This window comes from Choloepus didactylus, chromosome 22 (assembly GCF_015220235.1).
Source record: "Choloepus didactylus isolate mChoDid1 chromosome 22, mChoDid1.pri, whole genome shotgun sequence".
NCBI lineage: Eukaryota > Metazoa > Chordata > Mammalia > Pilosa > Megalonychidae > Choloepus > Choloepus didactylus.
In genome coordinates, this window is record NC_051328.1 from 24156970 (window position 1) to 24177992 (window position 21023).

The window sequence follows — 21023 nt, forward strand, 5'->3', positions numbered from 1 at the left end:
TCTGGCATGACCAGACTCAGAAATGCACAGCGGTCATTTCTGTGAATTCCCATCACACGTAATCCATTATGTTCTATAATAATGCTTCCTTGGGGGGAGGTATTAACCAGTTTGTACATTATTTCATTCAACAAACACTTCATGAGCACTGGCAGTTTACCATGTACCATACTAATGTCTGAAATGGTGAAACTGTGTGTTGAGTTCTGTTGCATTAGATGAAAATAATATTCTCTCAAAATTGTATGACCTTTACAGTTTCTAAAATTCTTTCCCATATATTAATTCATTTAATCCTTATAATTCCATAGATATAAGTGTTATGATTTTACATATGAAGAAAATGAAATCCAAAGAAATTAAATTAAGCTACTTATATTGATGTAAGTTCTGAAGGGGTGGACATGTGGAAAGTACATTCTTTTCCAAAAAATAATAACCTCCTTTTAGAAAATAGTATCCTTATCTTATGCCTATTATTTAGTTTTAGCTCAACTGAGACTACTGCACCACTTTCCCATCCACCCTCTCCCCATACCATTACTGCAAAGACCAAGATAGGGAAGGAGACAGTGGCTGTAACTGTTTGGCTCCTCTGAGCTTCTGATGGTTCAGAAACTGTCATTTGTTTCCAAAGTGTGCAGCCTAGAGAATTAAGTATTGATCCCTGATTATATATTTTTTAATCTTATATCTGAAATAGAAAGAACTCTGGCCTGAGTTTTTACAATATGTTAATTGTAAAGTAATAGTAATAAAATAGCCTTGTGCCAGGACTCGTTTGACCATTTTTTTTCTTTCTTTCCCATATTAAAAACATGAATTAAAATTAAAGTGCTCACTTGCTCTCATCAATGGTGAGACTATCATGTTTACCTTAGATGAGACCTGACTGCTTCAGTTTTTTACTATAAAGACCCAGTGAGCAAGTTTGAGTCCTAAATCATTTGTACTGGGTGATGAGTAATCTATTTTATGTTATCTTAAAAAAAACAATTTCAAAGTTGTGGATGTGTTGAAGAACAGATGACATGGATTTTTAACCATAGCTTTGCCACTAACTGTGACTTGGAAAGAGTTTTCTAATTTCTTTAGGTTTCAGTTTTCTTAGGGTTTCAGTTTATTTACCTGTATAAAAATGAACAGGTTGGACTGAATTATCACTAAGGTCTCCTCCAACTCTAAAGTTCTGTAATTTATCTAACTAGGCTCAGTATTTGTCAACAGAATACTCTGGATGTGTGTGTATGTGTGTTTGCAGAGAACAAACTATATACTTGAAATAAATAGCCATTTTATTAATCTTCTCTATATATGATAATTTATTTAGGCTATATTGGATGTAGTTCTATAATTCATATGTACTTACTATAATGGTGAGTCTCCTTTCCTAAAGTAATCTCCAGGAGAGAGAAGGATTTAGCATGCATAAAGATAAATATGATCTCAGGGTAAGCACTCTTCCTAATTATAGGAAGCAAATATTAACGCAAATTATCTTTCAATTGCAAGGACAAATTTTCACATGTACAAAGCTTCTCTGTAGTATTACCTTAATGTTGTTTGACAAGAACATTTATTATGAGATTCTGGAACTAGAATGCAATATTCTTTGGTTTTAGCTGAGCATTGGTGGTTCATGATTTTATCTGAACCCCAATTTAATCTGGCTCATTATTACAAAATAATTTGTAATCATCTTTTAACAATATGTTTAAGTGCCTAATTACACAAGGTGCCATGAATTTAACGTTTCTAATACCTACTAAGAAGCAAAGAAAATTACGAATGCAGAAATTCTAGAAACAGGTATTATCAATTCTTAACCTGCAACTCTATTGTAATTCTTTTGTAATAAACCATTTTTTTAGTGTACTGATAATGAAAATGTAGCTCTAACAAGTATTTTGGGAGGTTTTGGTAGGTTAAATAACTAATGCTGTATAATAGGTATATATAATAGTAGTATATAATAGATGACTCAAAGGTCAATTTCGTTTTCAAAGTAATGTGAAGTGAGAACTATCGGACTAATAGATTTTTTTTCATATGGTGACGTAAGTATACCATAAAATTTGCCATTCTAACCATTTTTAAGTTACAATTCAGTAGCATTAATTGCAATTATAATGTTGTGGTACCATCAACATCATCCATTCCCAAAACTTTTCAGTCACCCCAAACAGAAACCCTATAACTGTTGAGCAATAATTCTCAATTCCTCCTTCTCCCAGCCCCTGGTAGCCTCTACTTTACTTTCTGTCTCTATGAATTTGCTTATTCTAGATTTCATGTAAGAGGAATCATTTAGTATTTGCCCTTTTGTGTCTGCCTTATTTCACTTGGCATGTTTTTAAAGTTCACCCACGTTGTGGCATGTATCAGAATTTCATTCCTTTTTATGGCTGAATGCCATTGTATGTATATACTACATTTTGTTTATCCATTCATGGGTTGCTTCCACCTTTTAGTTACTGTGAATAGTATTGTGAACACTGGTGTACAAGAATCTGTTTGAATCTCTGTTTTCAAATCTTTGGGGTATAATACCTAGAAGTGGACTTGCTGGGTCATAGGTCATAATTCTATGTTTAACTTTTTTGAGGAACCATTAAAATATTTTGTTTTCCACAGCGGCTGCACCATTTTACATTTCCACCAGCAATGTAAAACGGTTCCTTTTTCTTATATCCTCTTCAACACTTGTTATTTTCCATTTTTTAAATAGTAGCTACCTAAAGTATTTGAAGTAGTATCTCATGGTTTTGATTTGCATTTCCCTAATGACTAATGATCTTGATATCTTTTCATGTGATTATAAGCTACATTGGAGAAATGTCTATTCAGGTACTTTGCCCATTTCTAAATTGGGTTGTTTGTCCTTTTGTTGTTGAGTTGTAGGAGTTCTTTATATACTCTGGTTCTTAAACCCTTGGGCTAATAGATTTTTGATACTTGTTTGTAAGTGTGCATTCTAGCAAGTAATTTGAGTTATATTTTTTCACATATCATTCCTCCTAAAGGTGTTTTTGAGAGATGCTCCCTTTAAGTACCAGATTTTAAAAGTTGTATGTATGTATTTATTTCCTGGGTTCAGCATGAATTTTCTTTCATAATTAATAAAAGTAGCATGATGATAATAATATGCCACTAATAAAACACATAGTGTACTTAAAGTTGGCATCCTGATACTGATAATTGGTTTGTATTGATACACTTACACCCTTTTTGGCCTTTATGACCAGTAGTATGGAAGTATATTGCAGTTAGCAAAATAGAGTTAGTATTATGAAAGCAAGTATGAATAGGAAAACAACACTTTGTTTAAAAAAAACAAAAACAAAAACATAATTTCTCTTAAAAATTGACCGAAACTTCATAAAGTGTGTATGTGAGGTGGAGTACAGGAATATTTTGTACGAGCATGTGATTGTATACAAACTCCAGGCAGAATTGTATATTCATCTCATAAGTAGTATAAGAAACAATAATTATTTTCTTTGAAATTCTGATCATAGTCACTAAAAGCAGCTTTTAATGGAAGCACAACTATATGGTGGTACTGTGAACAATTGATTGTACGCTTTGTATGACTGCATGGTATGCGAATATATCTCAATAAAATTGAATTATTAAAAAAAATAAAAAAATAAAAATAAATAAAAACAGCTTTTAAAAACCAGCCTTAAACCAGAACCCACTAATTATGTACTTAATTGTATTGAAAAATTCTTCATTCAATATGTATTTTTAAAATATTGATTATATGTATCAGGCACTGGACTTGGTTAACCATCTATAGTGGAATTTGCAGAGCATCCAAATGCTTTATGTGACTTATCTAATTAATTTCTGAGACAGTGAATAATATACTTCCAGTTAAATTTGGAAGTGCCCTGTAGTTTTGTTGTTTTTTTTTTATATATATAGTAGTTGTTTTATTAATATTATATTTGAAAGAATTTATAAAATTGTTTTCCTTGATATCAACATAAAGCTTTTATAGGTTCTAAAATCATACGTAACAATTTTGGAAAAAATTTTTTTTAATTTAATTTTATTGAGATATATTCACATACATGTAGTCATACAAAGCATACATTCAGTTGTTCACAGTACCATTATATAGTTGTGCATTCATCACCAAAATTAATTTTTGAACATTTTCATTACCACACACACAAAAATAATAAGAATAAAAACTAAAGTGAAAAAGAACAATTAAAGTAAAAAAATTGAACACTGGGTGCTTTTTTTTTTTTTTTGCCCCCAATTTTGTACTGTAAATTTTTTTTCAGTTATTTAATAGTATGTCACATACTAGATTTTGTTATTTCTAGGCTAGAGGTGCCTATAATTTATTTAAGCTTCTTTATGGTTTTATACAAGTATTTAGAAATGAATATTCCACCTCAAGAAAGTCAGATATAAAAGTCAGATTTATTGAGATATAATTTACATACAGTAACATCCACCCTTCTAGGTGTTAACATCCACCCTTTTAGGTGTACAGTTCTATGGGTTTTGACAGTTGTATACAATCATGTGACTATGACTATAATCAAGATACATAATTTCACCCTCTTCCTGCCAAAGTCTTTGATTGCCCTTTGTAGTCAATCCTTTTTCCCGCATCCTCGACCCCTGGCATAATGCCCTGTTTTCTGTACTTTTAGTTTTGTACTTTTAGTTTTTAGTTTTTTACTTTTAGTTTTTAGTACTTTTAGTACTTTTAGTACTTTTAGTTTTTAGTTTTGTACTTTTAGTTTTTAGTTTTGTACTTTTAGTTTTGCCTTTTTACACAGTAAAAGGCTTTTTACACAGCCTTTTGATTTTGGCAAGTAAGTCAGATTTGAAGAACATTTTAAAACACTATATAGTAATACTTCTTGTGGACATTTCTTGTTTTTGCTTTTTTATTAATATAAAATTTTAAAACATTCAAATATAAAAGTAAACTTTGCATTATCAAATACCTGTAGTTCACACTTTATTGAACTTAATGTTTACATGTTTCATTTCTTTCTAAACTCTGGGCTTCTGAAGGTCAGGAATTTTACATGATTCATTGTTTTATTTCTAGCACCTAACACATTCCTTCTGTGATGTAAGAAGTGCTTGAAAAGTGATTTTTAGTAATGAATGTATGTCTCTTCCAAAAACATTCCTTAAAATTTTATCTTAAGCCTAGGACTAGATGGCTAAACAGGTGAATTTTATCAAACATTCTAAGGAAAATTAATACGAGTCCTGCTCAAAGCACTTTCTAACTCAGTCTGTGAGGCCAACGTCACCCTCATACCAAAGCCAAATAAAGATATCGCAAAAAAAAAAAAAAACTTTACAGACCAATATCCATTGTGAATATAGATGCAGAAATCCTAAACAAAATAATAGCAAACTGAATCCAACAGCATATTAAAAGAATTATCCACTTTGATTAAATGGGATTTATCCCAGGTATGCAAGGTGGTTTTACATCATGAAATCAATTAATGTAATATAACACATTAACAGGACAAAGAGAAATCACATGATCATCTGAATTGATGCAGAAAATGCATTTGGCAAAATCCAGCTTCACTTCTTGATAAAAGCACTTAGAAAACTAGGAATAGAAGGAAATTTCCTCAACATAATAAAAGGTATCTATAAAACACCCCATAGCTTACATCATACTCAATGGTGAAAGACTGAAAGCTTTACTTTTAGGATCAGGAACAAGACAAGGATGCCCACTGCCACCACTGTTATTCAGCATTGTACTAGAAGTTCTAGCCAGGGCAATTAGGCAAGAGAAAGAAATAAAAGTCATCCAAGTTGGAAAGGAAAAAGTAAAAACTCTCCCTATTTGTGGATGACATGATCCTATATGCTGAAAATCTACAACAAAGCTACTAGAACTAAAAAATGAATTCAGCAAAGTACTTGGTACAAGATAACCAAAAATCAGTAGTATGTCTATACATTAGTATTTTAGTTTGTACTAAATGTACCAGAAATGGGTTCACTTTTACAGTGGGAATTTATTAACTTTACAATTCTGAGTCTGTGAAAATGTCCAAATCAAGTCATCAACAGGACGATACCTAGGCTCTGAAAACTGGCTACCAGCGAGCTTGGGCTCCTCTGGCTTCAATGGCTTCCTTTCTGAGCTTCTCTGGGTGTTTCTTTCTTTTAGCTTCAGTCTATCTTAGTTTCTATGTGGCTATTTTCTGTCTTTTATCATCTTATAAAGGACTCCAGTAAGAGGATTAAGACCCACCTTGAATGAGGTGGGTCACATCTCAATTGAAATAACCTAATCAAAAGACCCTACCTAAATAGGTCTACACCCACAGGAATGGATTAAAAGAACATGACCTTTTCTGGTGTACATACAGTTTTAATCATCACAACTAGTAATGAGCAGTTGGAAGAAGAAATCAAGAAAAACAATATTTACAATAGCAATGAAAAGAATCAAGTATCCAGGAATAAATCTAACCAAGGATGTAAAGGACTTGTACACAGAAAATTGCAAAACATTGCTAAAAGAAATCAAAGACCTAAATTAATGGAAGACCATTCCATGATCATGACTTGGAAGACTAAATAGTGTTCAGATGTCAGTTCTACTCAAAGCAATCCACAGATTCAACAAAACCCCAATGAAAATTCCAACAACCTTCCTTGCAGAGATGGAAAAGCCAATCATCAAATTTATATGGAAGGCTAGGGGCCCCAAACAGTCAAAGCCATAGCCTAGCCACCTTGCAAAAGAACGAAGTTGGAGGACTCACACTCCCCAATCTTAAAACTTATTACAGGAGGCGGGGCAAGATGGCAGACTGGTGAGCTGTATGTTTTAGTTACTCCTCCAGGAAAGTAGGTAAAAAGCCAGGAACTGCGTGGACTGGACACCACAGAGCAATCTGTCTTTGGGCATACTTCATACAACACTCATGAAAACGTGGAACTGCTGAGATCAGCGAAATCTGTAAGTTTTTGCGGCCAGGGGACCCGCGCCCCTCCCTGCCAGGCTCAGTCCCGGGGGAGGAGGGGCTGTCAGCTCCAGGAAGGAGAAGGGAGAATTGCAGTGGCTGCTCTTATCGGAAACTCATTCTACTGATTCAAACTCCAACCATAGATAGACTGAGACCAGACACCAGAGACTCTGAGAGCAGCCAGCCCAGCAGAGAGGAGACAGGCATAGAAAAAAAAACAACACGAAAAACTCCAAAATAAAAGCAGAGGATTTTTGGAGTTCTGGTGAACACAGAAAGGGGAAGGGCGGAGATCAGGCCTTGAGGCGCATATGCAAATCCCGAAGCAAGGCTGATCTCTCTGCCCTGTGCACCTTTCCTTAATGGCCCTGGTTGCTTTGTCTATTAGCATTTCAATAACCCATTAGATCTCTGAGGAGGGCCGTTTTTTTTTTTTTTTTTTTTTTTAAATCCTTTTTGCTTTTTCTAAAACAATTACTCTAAGAAGCTCAATACAGAAAGCTTCAAAGAATTGAAATTTGGGCACGTCAAGTCAAGAGCAGAACTAAGAGAGCTCTGAGACAAAAGGCAATAATCCAGTGGCTGAGAAAATTCACTAAACACCACAACTTCCCAAGAAAAGGGGGGTGTCCGCTCACAGCCACCATCCTGGTGGACAGGAAACACTCCTGCCCATTGCCAGCCCCATAGCCCAGAGCTGCCCCAGACAACCCAGTGTGACGGAAGTGCTTCAAATAACAGGCACACCCCACAAAACTGGGCGTGGACATTAGCCTTCCCTGCAACCTCAGCTGAATGTCCCAGAGCTGGGAAGGGGGAGCAGTGTGAATTAACAGAGCCCCATTCAGCCATCATTTGAGCAGACTGGGAGCCTCCCAACACAGCCCAGCAGCCCAGAACTGCCCTGGGGGGACGGCACTCACCTGTGACATAGCACAGTCATCCCTCAACAGAGGACCCGGGGTGCACAGCCTGGAAGAGGGGCCCAGTTGCAAGTCTCAGGAGCCATACGCCAATACCAAAGACTTGTGGGTCAGTGGCAGAGACAAACTGTGGCAGGACTGAACTGAAGGATTAGACTATTGCAGTAGCTTTAAAACTCTAGGATCATCAGGGAGATTTGATTGTTAGGGCCACCCCCCCTCCCCGACTGCCCAGAAACACGCCCCACATACAGGGCAGGCAACACCAACTACACACGCAGGCTTGGTACACCAATTGGGCCCCACAAGACTCACTCCCCCACTCACCAAAAAGGCTAAGCAGGGGAGAACTGGCTTGTGGAGAACAGGTGGCTCGTGGACGCCACCTGCTGGTTAGTTAGAGAAAGTGTACTCCACGAAGCTGTAGATCTGATAAATTAGAGATAAGGACTTCAACTGGTCTACAAACCCTAAAAGAACCCTATCAAGTTCAGCAAATGCCACGAGGCCAAAAACAACAGAAAATTATAAAGCATATGAAAAAACCAGACGATATGGATAACCCAAGCCCAAGCAACCAAATCAAAAGACCAGAAGAGACACACCTAGAGCAGCTACTCAAAGAACTAAAGATGAACAATGAGACCATAGTACGGGATATGAAGGAAATCAAGAAGACCCTAGAAGAGCATAAAGAAGACATTGCAAGACTAAATAAAAAAATGGATGATCTTATGGAAATTAAAGAAACTGTTGACCAAATTAAAAAGATTCTGGACACTCATAGTACAAGACTAGAGGAAGTTGAACAACGAATCAGTGACCTGGAAGATGACAGAATGGAAAATGAAAGCATAAAAGAAAGAATGGGGAAAAAAATTGAAAAACGCGAAATGGACCTCAGGGATATGATAGATAATATGAAACGTCCAAATATAAGACTCATTGGTGTCCCAGAAGGGGAAGAAAAGGGTAAAGGTCTAGGAAGAGTATTCAAAGAAATTGTTGGGGAAAACTTCCCAAATCTTCTAAACAACATAAATACACAAATCATAAATGCTCAGCGAACTCCAAATAGAATAAATCCAAAAAAACCCACTCCAAGACATATACTGATCACACTGTCAAACATAGAAGAGAAGGAGCAAGTTCTGAAAGCAGCAAGAGAAAAGCAATTCACCACATACAAAGGAAACAGCATAAGACTAAGTAGTGACTACTCAGCAGCCACCATGGAGGCGAGAAGGCAGTGGCACGATATATTTAAAATTCTGAGTGAGAGGAATTTCCAGCCAAGAATACTTTATCCAGCAAAGCTCTCCTTCAAATTTGAGGGAGAGCTTAAATTTTTCACAGACAAAGAAATGCTGAGACAATTTGCTAACAAGAGACCTGCCCTACTGGAGATACTAAAGGGAGCCCTACAGACAGAGAAACAAAGACAGGACAGAGAGACTTGGAGAAAGGTTCAGTACTAAAGAGATTCGGTATGGGTACAATAAAGGATATTAATAGAGAGAGGGAAAAATATGGCAAACATAATCCAAAGGATAAGATGGCCGATTCAAGAAATGCCTTCACGGTTTTAACGTTGAATGTAAATGGATTAAACTCCCCAATTAAAAGATATAGATTCGCAGAATGGATCAAAAAAAATGAACCATCAATATGTTGCATACAAGAGACTCATCTTAGACACAGGGACACAAAGAAACTGAAAGTGAAAGGATGGAAAAAAATATTTCATGCAAGCTACAGCCAAAAGAAAGCAGGTGTAGCAATACTAATCTCAGATAAAATAGACTTCAAATGCAGGGATGTTTTGAGAGACAAAGAAGGCCACTACATACTAATAAAAGGGGAAATTCAGCAAGAAGAAATAACAATCGTAAACGTCTATGCACCCAATCAAGGTGCCACAAAATACATGAGAGAAACATTGGCAAAACTAAAGGAAGCAATTGATGTTTCCACAATAATTGTGGGAGACTTCAACACATCACTCTCTTCTATAGATAGATCAACCAGACAGAAGACCAATAAGGAAATTGAAAACCTAAACAATCTGATAAATGAATTAGATTTAACAGACATCTACAGGACATTACATCCCAAATCACCAGGATACACATACTTTTCTAGTGCTCACGGAACTTTCTCCAGAATAGATCATATGCTGGGACATAAAACAAGCCTCAATAAATTTAAAAAGATTGAAATTATTCAAAGCACATTCTCTGACCACAATGGAATACAATTAGAAGTCAATAACCATCAGAGACTTAGAAAATTCACAAATACCTGGAGGTTAAACAACACACTCCTAAACAATCAGTGGGTTAAAGAAGAAATAGCAAGAGAAATTGCTAAATATATAGAGACGAATGAAAATGAGAACACAACATACCAAAACCTATGGGATGCAGCAAAAGCAGTGCTAAGGGGGAAATTTATAGCACTAAATGCATATATTAAAAAGGAAGAAAGAGCCAAAATCAAAGAACTAATGGATCAACTGAAGAAGCTAGAAAATGAACAGCAAACCAATCCTAAACCAAGTACAAGAAAAAAAATAACAAGGATTAAAGCAGAAATAAATGACATAGAGAACAAAAAAACAATAGAAAGGATAAATATCACCAAAAGTTGGTTCTTTGAGAAGATCAACAAGATTGACAAGCCCCTAGCTAGACTGACAAAATCAAAAAGAGAGAAGACCCATATAAACAAAATAATGAATGAAAAAGGTGACATAACTGCAGATCCTGAAGAAATTAAAAAAATTATAAGAGGATATTATGAACAACTGTATGGCAACAAACTGGACAATGTAGAAGAAATGGACAATTTCCTGGAAACATATGAACAACCTAGACTGACCAGAGAAGAAATAGAAGACCTCAACCAACCCATCACAAGCAAAGAGATCCAATCAGTCATCAAAAATCTTCCCACAAATAAATGCCCAGGGCCAGATGGCTTCACAGGGGAATTCTACCAAACTTTCCAGAAAGAACTGACACCAATCTTACTCAAACTCTTTCAAAACATTGAAAAAAATGGAACACTACCTAACTCATTTTATGAAGCTAACATCAATCTAATACCAAAACCAGGCAAAGATGCCACAAAAAAGGAAAACTACCGGCCAATCTCCCTAATGAATATAGATGCAAAAATCCTCAACAAAATACTTGCAAATCGAATCCAAAGACACATTAAAAAAATCATACACCATGACCAAGTGGGGTTCATTCCAGGCATGCAAGGATGGTTCAACATAAGAAAAACAATCAATGTATTACAACACATTAAAAACTCGAAAGGGAAAAATCAATTGATCATCTCAATAGATGCTGAAAAAGCATTTGACAAAATCCAACATCCCTTTTTGATAAAAACACTTCAAAAGGTAGGAATTGAAGGAAACTTCCTCAACATGATAAAGAGCATATATGAAAAACCCACAGCCAGCATAGTACTCAATGGTGAGAGACTGAAAGCCTTCCATCTAAGATCAGGAACAAGACAAGGATGCCCGCTGTCACCACTGTTATTCAACATTGTGCTGGAAGTGCTAGCCAGGGCAATCCGGCAAGACAAAGAAATAAAAGGCATCCAAATTGGAAAAGAAGAAGTAAAACTGTCATTGTTTGCAGATGATATGATCTTATATGTAGAAAACCCTGAGAAATCAACGATACACCTACTAGAGCTAATAAACAAATTTAGCAAAGTAGCGGGATACAAGATTAATGCACATAAGTCAGTAATGTTTCTATATGCTAGAAATGAACAAACTGAAGAGACACTCAAGAAAAAGATACCATTTTCAATAGCAACTAAAAAAATCAAGTACCTAGGAATAAACTTAACCAAAGATGTAAAAGACCTATACAAAGAAAACTACATAACTCTACTAAAAGAAATAGAAGGGGACCTTAAAAGATGGAAAAATATTCCATGTTCATGGATAGGAAGGCTAAATGTCATTAAGATGTCAATTCTACCCAAACTCATCTACAGATTCAATGCAGTCCCAATCAAAATTCCAACAACCTACTTTGCAGACTTGGAAAAGCTAGTTATCAAATTTATTTGGAAAGGGAAGATGCCTCGAATTGCTAAAGACACTCTAAAAAAGAAAAACGAAGTGGGAGGACTTACACTCCCTGACTTTGAAGCTTATTATAAAGCCACAGTTGCCAAAACAGCATGGTACTGGCACAAAGATAGACATATAGATCAATGGAATCGAATTGAGAATTCAGAGATAGACCCTCAGATCTATGGCCGACTGATCTTTGATAAGGCCCCTAAAGTCACCGAACTGAGCCATAATGGTCTTTTCAACAAATGGGGCTGGGAGAGTTGGATATCCATATCCAAAAGAATGAAAGAGGACCCCTACCTCACCCCCTACACAAAAATTAACTCAAAATGGACCAAAGATCTCAATATAAAAGAAAGTACCATAAAACTCCTAGAAGATAATGTAGGAAAACATCTTCAAGACCTTGTATTAGGAGGCCACTTCCTAGACTTTACACCCAAAGCACAAGCAACAAAAGAGAAAATAGATAAATGGGAACTCCTCAAGCTTAGAAGTTTCTGCACCTCAAAGGAATTTCTCAAAAAGGTAAAGAGGCAGCCAACTCAATGGGAAAAAATTTTTGGAAACCATGTATCTGACAAAAGACTGATATCTTGCATATACAAAGAAATCCTACAACTCAATGACAATAGTACAGACAGCCCAATTATAAAATGGGCAAAAGATATGAAAAGACAGTTCTCTGAAGAGGAAATACAAATGGCCAAGAAACACATGAAAAAATGTTCAGCTTCACTAGCTATTAGAGAGATGCAAATTAAGACCACAATGAGATACCATCTAACACCGGTTAGAATGGCTGCCATTAAACAAACAGGAAACTACAAATGCTGGAGGGGATGTGGAGAAATTGGAACTCTTATTCATTGTTGGTGGGACTGTATAATGGTTCAGCCACTCTGGAAGTCAGTCTGGCAGTTCCTTAGAAAACTAGATATAGAGCTACCATTCGATCCAGCGATTGCACTTCTCGGTATATACCCGGAAGATCGGAAAGCAGTGACACGAACAGATATCTGCACGCCAATGTTCACAGCAGCATTATTCACAATTGCCAAGAGATGGAAACAACCCAAATGTCCTTCAACAGATGAGTGGATAAATAAAATGTGGTATATACACACGATGGAATACTACGCGGCAGTAAGAAGGAACGATCTGGTGAAACATATGACAACATGGATGAACCTTGAAGACATAATGCTGAGCGAAATAAGCCAGGCACAAAAAGAGAAATATTATATGCTACCACTAATGTGAACTTTGAAAAATGTAAAACAAATGGTTTATAATGTAGAATGTAGGGGAACTAGCAGTAGAGAGCAATTAAGGAAGGGGGAACAATAATCCAAGAAGAACAGATAAGCTATTTAACGTTCTGGGGATGCCCAGAAATGACTATGGTCTGTTAATTTCTGATGGATGTAGTAGGAACAAGTTCACTGAAATGTTGCTATATTATGTAACTTTCTTGGGGTAAAGTAGGAACATGTTGGAAGTTAAGCAGTTATCTTAGGTTAGTTGTCTTTTTCTTACTCCCTTGCTATGGTCTCTTTGAAATGTTTTTTTATTGTATGTTTGTTTTCTTTTTAACTTTTTTTTTCATACAGTTGATTTGAAAAAAGAAGGGAAAGTTAAAAAAAAAAAAAAAAGAAAAGAAAAAAGACAAACAAGGAAAAAAAAAAAAAAAGATGTAGTGCCCCCTTGAGGAGCCTGTGGAGAATGCAGGGGTATTCGCCTACCCCACCACCATGGTTGCTAACATGACCACAGACATAGGGGACTGGTGGTTTGATGGGTTGAGCCCTCTACCATAAGTTTTACCCTTGGGAAGACGGTTGCTGCAAAGGAGAGGCTAGGCCTCCCTGTATTTGTGCCTAAGAGTCTCCTCCTGAATGCCTCTTTGTTGCTCAGATGTGGCCCTCTCTCTCTGGCTAAGCCAACTTGAAAGGTGAAATCACTGCCCTCCCCCCTACGTGGGATCAGACACCCAGGGAAGTGAATCTCCCTGGCAACGTGGAATATGACTCCCGGGGAGGAATGTAGACCCGGCATCGTGGGATGGAGAACATCTTCTTGACCAAAAGGGGGATGTGAAAGGAAATGAAATAAGCTTCAGTGGCAGAGAGATTCCAAAACGAGCCGAGAGATCACTCTGGTGGGCACTCTTACGCACACTTTAGACAACCTTTTTTAGGTTCTAAAGAATTGGGGTAGCTGGTGGTGGATACCTGAAACTATTAAACTACAACCCAGAACCCATGAATCTCGAAGACAGTTGTATAAAAATGTAGCTTATGAGGGGTGACAGTGGGATTGGGAATGCCATAAGGACCAAACTCCACTTTGTCTAGTGTATGGATGGATGTGTAGAAAAGTAGGGGAAGCAAACAAACAGACAAAGGTACCTAGTGTTCTTTTTTACTTCAATTGCTCTTTTTCACTCTAATTATTATTCTTGTTATTTTTGTGTGTGTGCTTATGAAGGTGTCAGGGAATGATTTAGGTGATGAATGTACAACTATGTAATGGTACTGTAAACAATCGAAAGTACAATTTGTTTTGTATGACTGCGTGGTATGTGAATATATCTCAATAAAATGATGATTAAAAAAAAATAAAAAAAAAATAAAAAAAAAAAAACTTATTACAAAGCCACAGTACTCAAAAGAGCGTGATACTTGTACAAGGGCAGACATAGACCAATGTAATCGAGTTGAGAGTTCAGAAATCAACCATCACATTTATGACCAGCTGATTTTTGACAAGGGTGCTGAGTCTACTCAATTGGGAAAGAACAGTCCCTTCTACAAAGCTGGGAAAACTGGATATCCATATGCAAAAGAAAGACGGTGGACCCCATCTCACACCATACACAAAAATCAACTCAAAATGGATCAAAGACTTAAGTATAAGAACCAGAACTATAAAACTCCTAGAAGGAAACATAGGGAAGCATCATCAGGACCTTGTTTTAAACAATGGTGTCTTAGAATTTATACCCAAAGGATAAGCAACAACAACAAAAAAAATAGATAAATGGAACCTCATGAAAATGAAAAACTTTTGTGCCTCTAAGGACTTTACCATGAAAGTAAAAAGACAGCTTACAAAAGGGGAGAAAATATTTGGAAACCACATCTCTGATAAGAATTTTATATCCAGAATATATAAAGAAACCCTACTACTCAACCACAGAAAGACAAACAACCCAATTAAAAAATGGGCAAAAACCTTGAATAGACATTTCTCCAAAGAAGATATACAGATGGTCAAAAGGCACATGAAAAGATGCTAAATATCATTAGCCATTAGGGAATTGCAAATCAAAACCACAAGATATCATTTCACACCCAGTAGAATGGCTCCTATTTAAAAAATGGAAAAATGACCAGTATTGGAGAGGATGTAGAAAAATAGGTGAACACTCATTCATTTTTGTGAATGTAAAATGGTGCAGCTGCTGTGGAAGACAGTTTGGTGGTTTCTCAGAAAGTTGAGTATCTAATTACCATATGACTCAGCAATCCCACTTCTAGGTATATACCCCAAAGAATTGAAAGCACGGACTTGAACAGATACTTTCACACCGATGTTCATATGGTGTTATTCATACTTGCCAAAAGATGGAAACAACCCAAGTGCCCAAAAACTGAAGAATGGATAAATAAAATGTGGTATATACACACAGTGGACTGTTATTCAGCTATAAAAAGGGATGGTTCTAATACACATGACAACATGGATGAATCTCCAAGACATGTTAAGCAAAATAAGCCAGACACAAAAGGACAGATATTATATGATCTCACTGATATAAAATAATTAGAATAAGCAAATTCATAGAATCAGAAACAAAAATATAGTTTGCCAGGAACTAGGGTAAGGGGTAGGGAATATGGAGTTAATGCTTAAATTGTACAGAGTTTCTATTTGGGTTGATGGAAAAGTTTTGGTAATGGATGGTGGTGCTGGTAGCACAAGATATTGAACATAATTAACAGTACTAAATTATGTATTTGAATGTGGTTTAAAGGGGAAATTTTAGATTGTATATGTGTTAATAGACAAAGTTTTTTTGAATAAGCAACAAACCTGTAGGATAAGCAGTGAACCCTAATGTAAACCATGGACTATAGATAATGGTACAATTATAAAAATGTGCTTTCATCAATTATAAAATATGTACCACACTAATGCAAGATGTTAATAATAAGATGGTATATGGGAACTCTGTATTTTATGCATGATTTTTTCTGTAAATCTGTAATTTCTCTAATTAAAAAAAAACAATTTTTTTTTAATATCACATTCCCATGATGTTGATAGACCATATATTATTTTCCCTTTTTCACTAATGCTAAGGATCAAAGAGTCTGGAAATTTTCTGCCAAATTTTGAAGCTTCTATGTAAGAAATTTGTTATGTACATGTAGAGCAAATATCACTGCTAATATGTGGTGTTTCCAGGGCTTGAACTGAAGACTTCGTTAATACCACATACCTTCATCAGAAGACTGATGAAGCCTTTGGTCATAGACAGGCCAAAGCCTGAGTATTTGTTGACACAGCATCCTCAACTTTTAAACTTAAATGTTTAGATAATATTACTATTAACAGAGACATTTTTTAAAAGACTTCCAAAACATCTTTTCTAGATATTTCAAAAAAGCAAACTTTGAATGTGGTTTAAAAAGGAAATTTTAGATTGTATATATGTTTCTAGACTAAAATTGTTTTTGAATAAACCACAAACCCATAGGACAAGCAGTGAGCCCTAATGTAAACCATTTATTATTGGTAAACCATTTAATTATTATTAAATTACATTTATTTATGGTGTCATTTTAAATTAGTTATTTTATGCAGCAGTTTCTTTGCAATATTTTATATTTTCTTGACACAAAATTAAAAAAAGCTATGAACTATGCAATATTAATATTTTTAATAATATATGTAGTTTTTACCAATAAAGGTAAAGAAGTATTTTAAAGGCTATCAGATTTTAGAAGATTTTTAAAAAGCAAGATACAAACTGTGTAAACAGTATGATTATAACTTAAAATACATAGACAAAAAGACTAGAAGGAAAGACGTGGTATTGAAGATAACTATTTTCTCTCTTTTTTAGATTTTCTGCATGTATTCTCATTACTTTAAAAAAAAATTAAATCTTTGTGCTCTCTCATCTTCCTGAACTCAGTTAAGTCTACCAATTTGGTCAGAAAAATCCCTAATGACAACAAAAGCCTGGCAGTTACTAATATCAGTTCTTTTATACAATTAAAAAAATTACAAAGTGTATAAAGATATGGAAACTTGGATGGCATTCTTGTTCCCCAGTGGTGACTCTGACTAGATGTTCAGGATGGAGTGTTTGCTGACCCCTTGAACACAGCTATTGTGCTGGGTTTATATTGTGTTTCCGTCTGTAGTTTATCACATGGAATGCTGGTCAAAATTAAATCATCCGGTTTATCCAGCTTGTCCAGGACACATCCACTTAGGAACAAACATACGGATAAGGATTTCCCTTGCACTTAAAATATTAGAATTTTTTTGTTGTTGTCTAGTGGGAAAAAATTGTATTATTACTTGTACTAAGAATTTTTCAGTAATTTCATTTTTTGCTATTGGCACAGTCATAACTTATAACATTTAATTTATACCTCTTTTTATAGCTAGATCACATTTTGCCTTATTGTTATGTCTACTTTATTTCTTTCGGTACATGTCTTTCTTTTCCTCCTCAATTAAACAACTTGAGGACAAGATCTATATAGCAAACATTTTAAATATCCCATGAGCCTATGCACATAGGAGAGAGTTCTTTGCTGTTGATAAAAGGGCTGTGAAGTTTTTCAGAGTAAAAAAATTGTTTGATGTAAATTATGCTAGGAATAGATAAGAGCCAGTACAGTGGATTTGTGAAAAGAGGTCCTTCTTTACTTATAGAACAATGTTTTAATCCATTATTGACTCCTCACAATAGGATTACATTTTTATGTCAACACGTAAGACTATACTTGAGCAAACTGCTTATCCATAAGCCATATGTTCAGGTTGATAATAGTTTATTAAAGAGAATTTTGTTCTAATAGCAAATTTGTTTTAATTCGGACGAAGGGAACCTCAGGAAAGATGACACATATAGTGTTTATGTGATAACGTCAGTATATGGAGAAAGTGACTATATCCCACATAGTCATAAAGCACATAATTGTGTTGAGTGTGAACTCTTTATCCTTAGTAGATAGATTGTATCTACTTAGTAGATCAATTAGCAATATTTTTAAACTCAATTTTATTGCCTATGACATAAATATTTCTCATGATTTACCAGGACAGGAAAGTTAGAGCTGCAAAAATATATGTTTTTGCGACAGCCTCTTTTGTAATTCTTCTAGCCAATAGTTACTCTAGCAGTGTTAGTGATGCCTGCTGTGAACCCTTTATCGTGGTACTACCATATTTTGACCAGTGTACAAAATTTGTTTTATAACAATGTAAGCATATTGTTATAGTGATACTGTGTGGAGTGGGATACAACTTGCTCTAAGAGCCTAGGAGTAGGCATGTCAAGCCAGATTCGTAGAAGGATTGTGTGTGTACTAGAAAAATACATGAATTTTGCCTCATGAATGTAGGAGAGAACGTATTCTGAGCCTTAAATAGCCCTACGCAAACTCAAAATAAAAGAACCATAGGTAGATAAACATTGTGAAGACATCATATACTGTAGAAATGATGTGTTTAATTATTGTTGACTTTAGTGGTGTCTAGAGTTTTAATCACTTCAAGTTACGATTGGAAACAACAAGCAAAACGGAAAACTGACGTGTGACAATGACATGATAGTGATTTGTAGACTGTTAAGAGGATATAAACAAAGAAGGTTTTCAAAATTGGTTTTTTTCTGAAAGGGTAGACAAAGAACAATTAGCTTGCTCTTTTTCTGGAGATATCATAACTACCATCTCCAAATACTCTTCAATGTCACATTATCCATTCTATGGATCATTTACGTGCAATGCCTGCTATATTCTAGACACCGTTAAATTTTACTTTTATTTTTGTAGTTCATTTTATTTAATCCTCTCAATTACTCAGTAAAGTTCATATTAGGAATAGTAATAGAGCGTATGGATTAGAAAATTGTGATTGAGAAGTGAAATTATTTGTTCAAAATCATGAAGTTTGTATCTGACAGAACTGGAATTTAAATCTGAATCTCTTAATTTTGAAACAGAAAAATAAAATCTATTCATCTGACCACTATACTATACTCCCCCCAAAATATATTATATTAATAATACACACACACACTTCTGTTGAGTGCCTACAACACTTAAGCACAGGGGTATGTGCCTTTCACACATTATCTTGCTTAATCCCCACAACAACCTTGTGAAAGTGGAATTCTATGTTTTACATGTGAGGAAACGGAGGTTCAGAGAGGTAGGTTATGTGCGTCAAACCTCCCAGCAAGTAAATGGTAATGTCAAAACTTGAACTGAGGTTCATTTGACTTCAAAGTTGGTTGCTTTGTATTTATACTTTATTAATTTTACAAAAAAAAATTGCCAACAGCATCAACTATAGGTTGATGCAAATGCGTATGGTCCAAGATATAGATCTAAGGCAGTTTCATACTAATACCTCATTGTTCCTTTAGTATTTATTATGGAGTGACCTTTTTCTCCATTATTGTATTGTTTTTGCTATTGAAACTATTTCTGAAATCACTTTTCTAATCATTTTTTCTTTTTATTTGATGAGATTTAAAAATTAACTTTATTGATTACAGAACACATGCTTATTATTTTAAAAGTTCAAACATTATAGAAGTGTTTAACTTCAAGAAATTGTACCCACAAGCATAACCACTGTCATCACACCCACAAAGGTAACCATTATTAGTAATTTGGCATATTTTCTTTAACACTTTTTAATGAACATACTAGTCACTATATATTTTTTTTAATAAAAATGAGAAATTGCTTTTATCATTTAGCAGTAATTTCACTATCCTTAGTTTTGTGATGTGTAACTCATTTTGTGATACATTTAAAAATCTAGTAAGGTTCATTTTTAAAAAACTAGCCTCTACTTTTATATTTCAGCAAGAGACTAAGAGGCAATATAAATTATTTCTACCCAACCTATTTGTTATGCAAACCGGCTTTCTTATGTCCTCTGCTTTCCTAATAATGAAATTAAAGCTTTATCCTTTTATTTTTTCAAATCTAATACATGTCAGGACTTCTGTATTGTTGTTGTCAATAGTCTTCTCATCTGTTTTGTATTTTTTGTAGTAAGCAGAAGGGTATGAAACAGATTGGAACATTGTTTCACATAAAGCAATATTTTTGAGTACAAGAGCTTGTGGAGACCATTCCTAAGAACCTCCACAAGAAGGGGGCTAAATTGGCAGCACTCCAGGGTAGTATCACCAGTGTCCATCAGGTGCCTGCTGTCTCTTCTGTGTCACAGCCCTGTATACTCCACCACCTGAGATACCTACCACTGTACTCAACATTACCCACCCATCTGTCACCTCCTCTCCTCTTCTCAAGTCTCTGCACCCCGCTGGACCCCCACTCCTTGCTGTCTCTGCAGCTCTCCCAGCTCAGCCCCTTGCCAAGAAAAAAGGGGTAAAGCGGAAAGCAGATACTACCACACCTATCCCTACAGCTATCCTGGCTCCTAGTTTCCCAGCTAATACCCCTGGGAGTCTTGAACCCAAGGCAGCACGGCTTCCCCCTATGCGGAAAGACAGTGGCCGCCCCATCAAGCCCCCTTGAAAAAGACTTGTCTGACTCTCAGCAGCAACATCAGAGCTCCAAGAAAGGAAAGCTCTCAGAACAGTTAAATCATTGCATTGGCATTTTGAGGAGTTACTCTCTAAGAATCATGCTGCTTATGCCTGGCCTTTCTATAAACCAGTGGACGCTTCTGTTCCTGGTCTGCATGACTACCATGACATCATTAAACACCCCG

General features: G+C 35.5%; 1 protein-coding gene across 1 annotated transcript in view; it reads left to right on the top strand.

Annotated features, from left to right (window-relative positions):
* The window catches only part of SNTB2 (syntrophin beta 2), a 157194-nt gene that overhangs the window by 32251 nt on the left and 103920 nt on the right, over window positions 1-21023 (top strand). The gene's annotated exons all lie outside the window — the stretch shown is intronic.